The sequence below is a fragment of the Arachis ipaensis genome, chromosome B02, assembly GCF_000816755.2.
Source record: "Arachis ipaensis cultivar K30076 chromosome B02, Araip1.1, whole genome shotgun sequence".
In the NCBI taxonomy this organism is placed as follows: Eukaryota; Viridiplantae; Streptophyta; class Magnoliopsida; order Fabales; family Fabaceae; genus Arachis; species Arachis ipaensis.
Window position 1 is genome coordinate 87,618,338 of NC_029786.2, and position 10,565 is coordinate 87,628,902.

Here is a 10,565-nt window from a genome sequence, read left to right on the forward strand (position 1 = left end):
CGAACACACAGAAAAGGAAAACCCCAAGACTCAAACCAAAGTCCTAGGGCATCCTTTGGAGGCAATAATAAAGCAAGGTTTCTAGTAAAAATCTACTTCTCGCACCCCAGCATCTCTCAAAACAAGAAAAGAAGGCTTCAAACAGCAAGCATTTTCCATCAGAGTAAAACACAAAAGTCTTCAAAAACATTGCCTTACAGTCTAAACCAGCAAAAACCATCCCTAAACATCAAGCACGCCAAACAGAGACCATTAAAGATACAACCTTTTTCAGAATCAGACAAAAGCAACCTTCAAATAAAGCAAGGAATAGATGCGGATAGTGGTACCAGAATAGAAACAACAATGAACATGCAAAGCCTTAAAAGCATCAAGCAAAAATAAAAAGGATCATTGAAAGAGCAGAAGATTGATGGTTTAGAGGTTATAGTAAACTCTCGTTGTAAGTATAGTTACTAAACCAAGCAATCAACATTTCTTACAAACGTTTTGGTTGTCACAAGTAACAAACCCCTTTTTAAAATTGATAACCGAGTATTTAAACCTCGGGTCGTCTTCTCAAGGAATTGCAAGGAGGTATGTTCTTATTATTGGTTATGAGTTTGTAAATTAGGGGTTTTAGAAATTAGGGAGCAGTATGTTGCATAAGAAGAATAAAATAAATAAATAACTATAAAATAAACTCTTGGCAAGGTATGAAAACAGGAAGTCCTATCCTGGTTATCCTTATCAATTGTAATGAGAATTGGATTTTTCTCCCACTTTGTTGACCTCTAACTATGAAGGTAAGTTAAGTGGATGAATTAATTTTTATTCCTCAGGTCCTAGTCTTTCCTTGGGAAAGGCTAGAGTTATTGGAACTCGAATTAATTCTTGAAAAATTCTAATTTTCAATCAACAATGAGTTTGATAACTCAAGTGTTTCCAATGATTCAACCAAAGCCAAAAGGGAAGAAAGTCTACTTGAATGAAAATAACTTGGATAAACACAGAGCATTAATAAATTAAAGAGAGCAATCATAAGTCTAAAATACCTCAAATTATATTATATTAAATAAAATATTCAAATCATAACATAGAAAAGTTCATAAATTAAATTGGGAAAATAAATAAAAATAAAGAACATGGGATTGAGAGCCACTCCTAAAACTAAGAGAAATCCTAAATCCTAATCCTAAGAGAGAGGAGAGAACCTCTCTCTCTAAAAACTACATCTACTCCTGAAATTGTGAACATGAGAGCACGTTTTTCTGAATGAATGGATTTCCCCACTTTATAGCCTCTAATCTGTGCTTTCTGAGCCAAAAACTGGGTCAGAAATACCCCAGAAATCGCTGGTTGCGAAATCTGCCACGCTGGTTTTCGTCATTGCGACATGGCCGCATGGATCACGCAGTCGCGTCGCCTAGCGTTAGGGAAACTATGGCATATTATATATCAAATCGAAGCCCCAGACGTTAGCTTTCCAACTCAACTAGAACCGCGTCGTTTGGACCTCTATAGCTAAAGTTATAGCTGTTTGAGTGTGAAGAGGTCAGGCTGGACAGCTTAGCAATTTCTCCAACTTCTTGTATTCCTTCCACTTTGCATGCTTCCTTTCCATCCTCTGAGCCATTCCTACCCTGTAATCTCTAAAATCACTTAACACATATATCAAGGCATCTAATGGTGATAAGAGAGGATTAATATTAGCAATATAAAGGTCAAAGAAGCATGTTTTCAATCATAGCACAAAATCAGGAAGGAAGACATAAAGCATGCGATTAGTATGAATAAATGGGTAAAGAGTTGATAAAAATCACTCAATTGAGCACAAGATAAACCATGAAATAGTGGATTATCAACCTCCCCACACTTAAACATTAGCATGTTCTCATGCTAAGCTCAAGAGAAGCTATAAAGAATAAAGAGGAATGATAGAATGTATGAAATGCAACCTATCTATATGAATGCAACTATATGCAAAATGTTTCTACCTACTTGGTTAAAAGTAAACAAATCCTTCAAGAAGAAATATGAACTGGATTTCACTAATTCAAATCATGAAAATGAAGTACAAATAGACTTGCAAGAAGAAAATAACTCATGAAAGCAGGGAACAGGGAATTGAGCATCGAACCCTCACTGGTAGTATATACACTCTAATCACTCAAGTGTTTAAGGTTCGATTCTCTCAATTCTCTACTAACGTTGCTTTCTAAGGCTTGCTCTTCATCTAACAATCAACATAAATTTAATGCACATATACACATATCAAGAGGTCTTTTAAGGGTTGTAATGGGGTTAGGGTCAAGGTAGGATTGTATTTGGCCAAGTGGACTAAAATCTGAAACCTTAAGTAACTTAAACTTTCCACCTAACTTTAGACAATCTATGTAATCATAATACCACATCTAACTATCCATTAACCATGTTTTCCACATATTCATGCATCTTAACTTTAGTGCAACTCATATGCATTGCTTTCACCATTTACTTTGGGGCATTTTGTCCCCTTTTACTTATTTGCTCTTTTTCTCTTCTTTTTCTCTTTTTCTTCTTTTTTTTATATTATATATTTTTTTATTCTTTTATTCTTTTATTATTTTTTTATTTTTTTCAATGCATATAATTAAATTATTGAATGCATGAACATGTCCTATTTCTTTCACATTTTTAGAAAATTCTAACATACTCAATTCTCAAACCAAATATTTTCAATCCCAATTTCCCCACACTTAATTCATGAGCACTCTTACTAGTCTAAGCTAACCAAGGATTCACATTAAGGACATTATTGTTTTCCGCTTAGAGTTAATGATGTGCTAAAGTAAAGAATAAAAGGGGTAAAATAGGCTCAAATTGGTTTGCAAAGGATAATGAAAGGGTAAGGCCATATGGGTATGTAAGCTCAGTAAAATAAAGGCCTCAATCATATAAGTGCATGCATACATCAAACCATGGAAACATAGAATTAAGCAAGACAAAGATCACAATTTTATAGAGAAAAATACACACCAAAACAGAATATTGGTTGATAAAATGCAACCAATTTAAATAAGCTCAAAATCTCACTGGTTTTGTGTGTTCGAGCTCTAAACCATGTTCCAGTATAATATCTCTTCAAACAAGTGTAACATTAAATTTTATTCAAATTAGTGAAATGCTCTTAAAAGGTTTTTTTGAAAAAGAAAATATTACTTCAACCAAGTGGTAAAATATGCATAAAATCAAATAATCATGCAATCAAATATGCAAATGCAATAACTAACAAAGCAAAATAAAATATTGGTGTTTGAGAAGGAAATACTAATCCATGGAGATCAGTATCAACCTCCCCACACTTAAAGATTGCACCGTCCTCGGTGCATGCTGAGATGTGCAGGTGGACGAGTTGTTCCAACTGATGCTTTTCTTCGGTTCATGCGGGATATAAGATTTTGGAGTGTAGAGGTAAGACCAATGATGTTAGAGATGAGTGTATTGTTATCCAATGGAGATTGGGGTGGATCTATGTATGGCTCATTCGGTTCATAGGGTGGTTGGTATGGTGAATGTGGATTAGGGTCATATGGAGGTGAATGGTTGTAGTTGGCTTGTGAGTGTGGTGGTTCAAAGTTGTGTTGAGGAGGTTCATAGGCATATGATGGGGGTCCATCATATCTAGTGTCGGGGCATGCATTCTGGAATGGTCGTGGTCCATGGTAGCTTGGAAGGTGTTGTTGCCTAAAGGGTTGATCAGATCCTCGTGGCTCCATCCATCTCTGATTGTTCTGACCTTGATGCATGTTCCTGTTATAGCTTCCATTTCTTACAACAGCATTAGAACCAAACTCAAAGCGATGGGGTGAGAACTCATAATAACAAATAAAAAAAATAAAAAAAAATAAAAAAAATGAAAATAAAAACAATTTGAAATTAAAAGGTTATTTAAATTTTGAAATTTAAATTTTTTAATTTTTTGAAATTTGAAATTTGAAAATTTTTAAATTTGAATTTTGTAAAAAAAAAATTTTTAATTTGAATTTTTGAAATTTGACTTTTGAAATAAGATAAGATAAGATAAAAATTTTAAAATAAAAATCAATAACCTCTTAATTTACGAAAAAGCAAAAAAATAAAAATAAAAATAAAAACAAATCAAAAAGCAAATATTTACAATAACCAATAATAAGGCACACGTTTGCAATTCTCCGGCAACGGCGCCATTTTGAAAGAGCAGAAGATTGATGGTTTAGAGGTTATAGTAAACTCTCGTTGTAAGTATAGTTACTAAACCAAGCAATCAACCTTTCTTACAAACATTTTGGTTGTCACAAGTAACAAACCCCTTTTTAAAATTGATAACCGAGTATTTAAACCTCGGGTCGTCTTCTCAAGGAATTGCAGGGAGGTATGTTCTTATTATTGGTTATGAGTTTGTAAATTAGGGGTTTTAGAAATTAGGGAGTAGTATGTTGCATAAGAAGAATAAAAAAAATAAATAACTATAAAATAAACTCTTGGCAAGGTATGAAAACAGGAAGTCCTATCCTGGTTATCCTTATCAATTGTAATGAGAATTGGATTTTCTCCCACTTTGTTGACTTCTAATTATGAAGGTAAGTTAAGTGGATGAATTAATTTTTATTCCTCAGGTCCTAGTCTTTCCTTGGGAAAGGCTAGAGTTATTGGAACTCGAATTAATTCTTGAAGAATTCTAATTTTCAATCAACAATGAGTTTGATAACTCAAGTGTTTCCAATGATTCAACCAAAGCCAAAAGGGAAGAAAGTCTACTTGAATGAAAATAACTTGGATAAACACGGAGCATTAATAAATTAAAGAGAGCAATCATAAGTCTGAAATACCTCAAATTATATTATATTAAATAAAATATTCAAATCATAACATGGAAAAGTTCATAAATTAAATTGGGAAAATAAATAAAAATAAAGAACATGGGATTGAGAGTCACTCCTAAAACTAAGAGAAATCCTAAATCCTAATCCTAAGAGAGAGGAGAGAACCTCTCTAATCTGTGCTTTCTGGGCCAAAAATTGGGTCAGAAATACCCCAGAAATCGCTGGTTGCGAAATCTGCCACGCTGGTTTTTCGTCACTGCGACGCGGCCGCATGGATCACGCGGTCGCGTCACCTAGCGTCAGGGAAACTATGTCACATTATATATCAAATCGAAGCCCCGGACGTTAGCTTTCCAACGCAACTAGAACCGCATCATTTGGACCTCTGTAGCTAAAGTTATAGCCGTTTGAGTGCGAAGAGGTCAGGCTGGACAGCTTAGCAATTTCTCCAACTTCTTGTATTCCTTCCACTTTTTGCATGCTTCATTTCCATCCTCTGAGCCATTCTTGCCCTGTAATCTCTGAAATCACTTAACACACATATCAAGGCATCTAATGGTGATAAGAGAGGATTAATATTAGCAATATAAAGGTCAAAGAAGCATGTTTTCAATCATAGCACAAAATCAGGAAGGAAGACATAAAGCATGCGATTAGTATGAATAAATGGGTAAAGAGTTGATAAAAACCACTCAATTGAGCACAAGATAAACCATGAAATAGTGGTTTATCAATCATGCAGAAGATGGAGAAACTCCCAGAACGCACATTTCAACAACAATAAGGCACGATGGAAACAGAAAGATCCAAACTTTCTCTAAAGGAAAATCAAAATCAAAACCTCATCACAAAAACAAAGAGAAAGCACGAAATGGGACTAACCTAGAGATGAAAGAAGCTTCGAGGAAGAAAAATGGAGGCGCAGAAATAAAAGCTACCCAGAAAATTGCCAAACAAACGCCGTAACACAAGAAAGCAGAAGTGCAAACGAAAAACAGAGAGCGAAGAGAGCGGAGAAAAGAAGTTACGAAAAGGGCGAAGGAGAGAAACCGTCTCTGGGTTTTCAAAATCAAAATAAAGAGCCAAAGGGAAACGGGGCAATTAATGTTAAAATTAATGAAAACATTAAACCCTCGCACGTTCCCAAAGCGCCGATATAAAAGCGCGCGCTTTTAGATGAAAAACGTTCTACATTCAAAAGCTTCTACAAAGGAATCAACAAAATGCTTGAGTTCGGCTTCACTAGAGAAGGATCGAAGTCAAGAACTCGACCTCAAAAAGAAGACCGAGCTCAAGCAGGGGCACTGTTTATACCCTGGGTCGAGATGACCGAGCCAGGATGTTCAGTAGCAAAGCGACCGACCTCTTTAGGTCAAGCGGACCGACTTCTTTATGAAGAAGTCGGCCAAAGCGACAGGAAAAGCCCAAAGAAGGGCCCAACTCAAGGAATACGACCCAGATCCAAAGGCAGCCCAAGCCGATAGAGACAAGGGCGGTTCCATGGAAGATAAGCTGACCTCAACAAAAGATAAGATAAGATAAGATAACTAACTTATCTTATCCAAAGAAGGTCACATCTCACTACTATAAATACACTGGAGCACCCAGGTATAACTCATACTCTGATTCTACATAAAAACCTGTTTAATACCCATGCTAACTTAAGCATCGGAGTCTCTTGCAGGTACCCCCCCACCCTCCGGTGTCGAAGGAATCAGCAGTGCAGCCAGCCAACAAGTCGGACACCATCGCTCCGGCCGCCCCTCACCGGCCGGATACGTTGGCACTAACCAGCACAGAAGATCTCGACCGAGATCGACCTTCAGTTTCAGGTAACCCTCGGAACAATGCCCATAATCAAGCTTGGAGAAAATGTGAAGCACTTATGAAGCCAAAACAACACATTAGTGCTGCTATTGGAAAACAATCTGAGCAAGCTAAAAAGAATTATCAAATTCACTTGACAAATTGATTGTATTAGATTTCTTTTGCAACAAGGATTGGCCTTTTGTGGTAATGATGAGACAAATGATTCTATTAATTAAGGAAATTTTTCGGAACTTCTAAACTTTTTTGCGCAACATAATGAAGAGATTGATCGTGCTTTCAAAAATGCTCGTGGGAATCTTAAACTAAAAGCTCCGTCAATTCAAAAAGATATTGTAAGAGCTGATGCAAGTGAAATGAGAAAAATTATTGTTAATGATCTTGGGATGAATTGTTTGCTGTTTTGGTTGATGAAGTCCGCGACATTTCTATTAAGGAGCAAATGTCAGTTTGTTTAAGGTATGTGAATAAAGAAGGGCAAGTTAGAGAGCATTTTCTTGGTCTTGTTCATATTTCTAATACTAATGCTTTATCTCTAAAATTAGCATTGGAGTCATTATTAGAAACATATAATTTAAGTTTATCAAGAGTACGTGACCAGGGATATGATGGTGCAAGTAACATGCAAGGAGAATTTAATGGTTTGAAAACTTTGATATTAAAAGAAAATTCTTATGCTTTCTATGTACATTGTTTTGCCCACCAACTTCAGTTAGCTCTTGTAACGGTTGCAAAAAAACAAGTTGAGATTGATTTGCTTTTTAATTTGTTAACTAATTTGTGCAATATTGTTGGAGCTTCATATAAACGAAGAGATATGCTTCGTGATAGTCAGATGACTAAGACAATTGAAGCATTACAAAGTGGAAAAGTTTCTAATGGACATGGTTTGAATCAAGAAATAACTTTGAAAAAAGCTGGAGTCACTAGATGGGGTTCACACTATGGAACTATACTTAGATTAATTTCTTTGTTTCCTTCTGTGGTCAATGTTCTTGAATATGTTGAGGAAGATGGAAATAATTCAGAATGAAGAGCTGAAGCATGTCATTTATTGAATGTCATTCAATCCTTTGAATTCATTTTTAACTTGCACTTGATGAAAAATATCTTGGGAGTTACTAATGAATTATCTCAAGCGTTACAAAGGAATGATCAAGACATTGTAAATGCTATGGCATTGGTTAAAGTGTCTAAGCAATGGTTGTAAACTATAAGAGATGATGGTTGGTCTCTTTTACTTGATGAAGTCTCATTATTTTGTGACAAACATAATATTACTGTTCCAAAAATAGATGATATATTTGTGTCACAAGGAAGATCAAGACGCAAAGCTCAAAAGATCTCAAATTTGCATCATTTTCAAGTTGAGATATTCTATCAAGTAGTTGACAGACAACTTCAAGAACTCAACAATCATTTTATAGAGGTGAATAATGAATTGCTTCTTTGTATAGCTTATCTGAATCCAAGACATTCATTTTTTACAATTGATAAGGAGAAGTTGATCCAATTAGCTCAATTCTACCCATTAGAATTTTCTTCTACTCAACTTTTGGCACTTGATAGTCAACTTGAGAACTTCATATTAGATGTGCGTTTTGATGATCAATACTCAAACTTAAATGGAATTTGTGCTCTTTCTCAGAAATTGGTTGAAACTCGAAAAAATATTATTTATCCATTAGTGTTTCTTCTTTTGAAGTTAGCTTTAGTTTTGCCTGTAGCAATTGCATCAGTTGAAAGAACTTTTTCTGCTATGAACATCATAAAGAGTTGGCTCTGTAACCATATGGGAGATGAATTTTTAAATGATTGTTTAGTGACATATATAGAAAGAGAGATATTTGATTGTATTGATAATGAAAAGATTATTCAATCTTTTCAAAATATGAAATCTAGAAGAATGGATTTTTAAATTATTTGTTATTTTGAATTATTATTTTATTATTTTAATTTGTTAGTTAAATAATTTGAGGAGTAATCATATTTTATAATACTATAGTATAATTATAAAAATTATTATTATTATTATTATTATATATATATTTTACCTCTATTGATAAAATTTTCTGGATCTGTCACTGGATGCATGCCTGTCCTACTGGCCATGAGCTCACGTATTGGTTATACTACCAGAACCCGACACATTTTGGTAGCTAATCCGGATGTTGTCTCTCGTCTGTGCATCTCTAGAAGGCATAACATCGGGGGATTAGTGTCCTACTACCTTTTCCTGGAGGCATACACCAGGGGAAAAATAAATCGGGGGATTAGTGTCCTACCACCTTCCCCTAATGAGGACGTGCCATACCGATCGAAGGATTAGTGCCCTACCACCTTGCAGACACAGAGAGAGAATGTGAGGAAAAACATCGGAGATTAGTGCTCTACCACCTTCCTCACATCCCATACAACACAATCACAAGGAATGCGGGGGAATGAATTGAGGGATTAGTGTCCTACCACCTTCCCCACATCCAACTCATCAATATCATCATTTCCATTAATTATGTCTCATTCATTACTCATACATTCATACATTTCCGCACTTTCTCAAATATTTCACATCAAATCATTTCATCATTCATATCATATATCACCTTATTCACCCCTCTCAATTCAATTCCTCCACTTCACAACCCTCCTCTATGGATTCACTCTATTTGCTAAGCTTAAAGAGTAGGTATCGGACCATAGAGAGTAGCTACAGAAGTTTGGAAAGCTAAAGGATTGGCGAAACTTTGTAAAAAAACACATTTCTTCCAGACAGGGGTTCCGCGTACGTGAGATACCCCTTTGCGTACGTGAACTATCAGAGTCGTGTATGCAACCATGTCCTACGTACGCGAGTGTCCGAGGCAGAAGAGAATGCTCGCGTCACGACCATGCTTCCACGTACGCGAACCCCGTCTCCTTCAAAAGCCGCTAAAACCGGATTTTTTGCACCAAACTTCGAACGCGCATAACTTTTTCGTTTTAAATGATTTTTCATCGTTCTTCGAACGACACTAACCTCACAAACCCAATTTTCATTTGAAATAAATTTAACAAAATTTAAGGGTTCAGAAGCCGAGTTCTAGCTCATCGAAATTGGTCAAAAATTCACTTTTTACCAAAACACCAACACCTTTATTCTTTCCAAATTTTCAATTCAAAACCTACATTTCACTTCTCAAAACAATATCAAAAGTACTCAAAATAGTTATACATCCATTCCATTCCTTCCATAATATTCCATTTTTCAATTCCATCAAGTTCATTCAACAATCCACACACACACACATATTCAACAACTCCTCAACCAAACCAACAACAATTACATTCACATACATTAATCTTGTGCCACAACATGCCAACACATATGTTCATCATATCACACATCAATCACACACCAATACACATTTATTAACTAATCAAATAAACAATCAAATTCAATTCAAGCTTATCCTATGGTCATCTAGCCTAAGTTTTCACGTTACATTATATATTACCTATGATAAATCAAAGCTATACCTTGGCCGATTTCTCCCTAATGCGAAACACCTCAAATATCTCCGTTCCTCAAGTGTCTAAAGACCCGAATCCTCACCAGACGAGAACCCAACATTCATGGTTCACTTTCTAGTCACCGATATCACCAAATTTGTCTCCAAAACATATATCTCACTCTAATTCCACATAAATACCACAAAATCAAAATAGGGTTCCTAATCATAAATGGTTTACAAGAGTTAATGATTTCTCACCTCACCAATGGAGATTTGGGACAAAACCTATCAAGTCCACAAGGTTAATTTGATCCTAAACACTAAAATCACAAAATCTCTCAAAATCAAAACTTCAAATTTTTTAAATTAGGAGAATAGTGGCTGAGTGAGAAATCGCTAAATTCTTACCAAATTCATTGGGTTT

General features: G+C 35.4%; 1 pseudogene; it reads left to right on the plus strand.

Moving 5' to 3' along the window:
• LOC107627555 lies at window positions 6,149-7,683 on the plus strand (annotated as a pseudogene).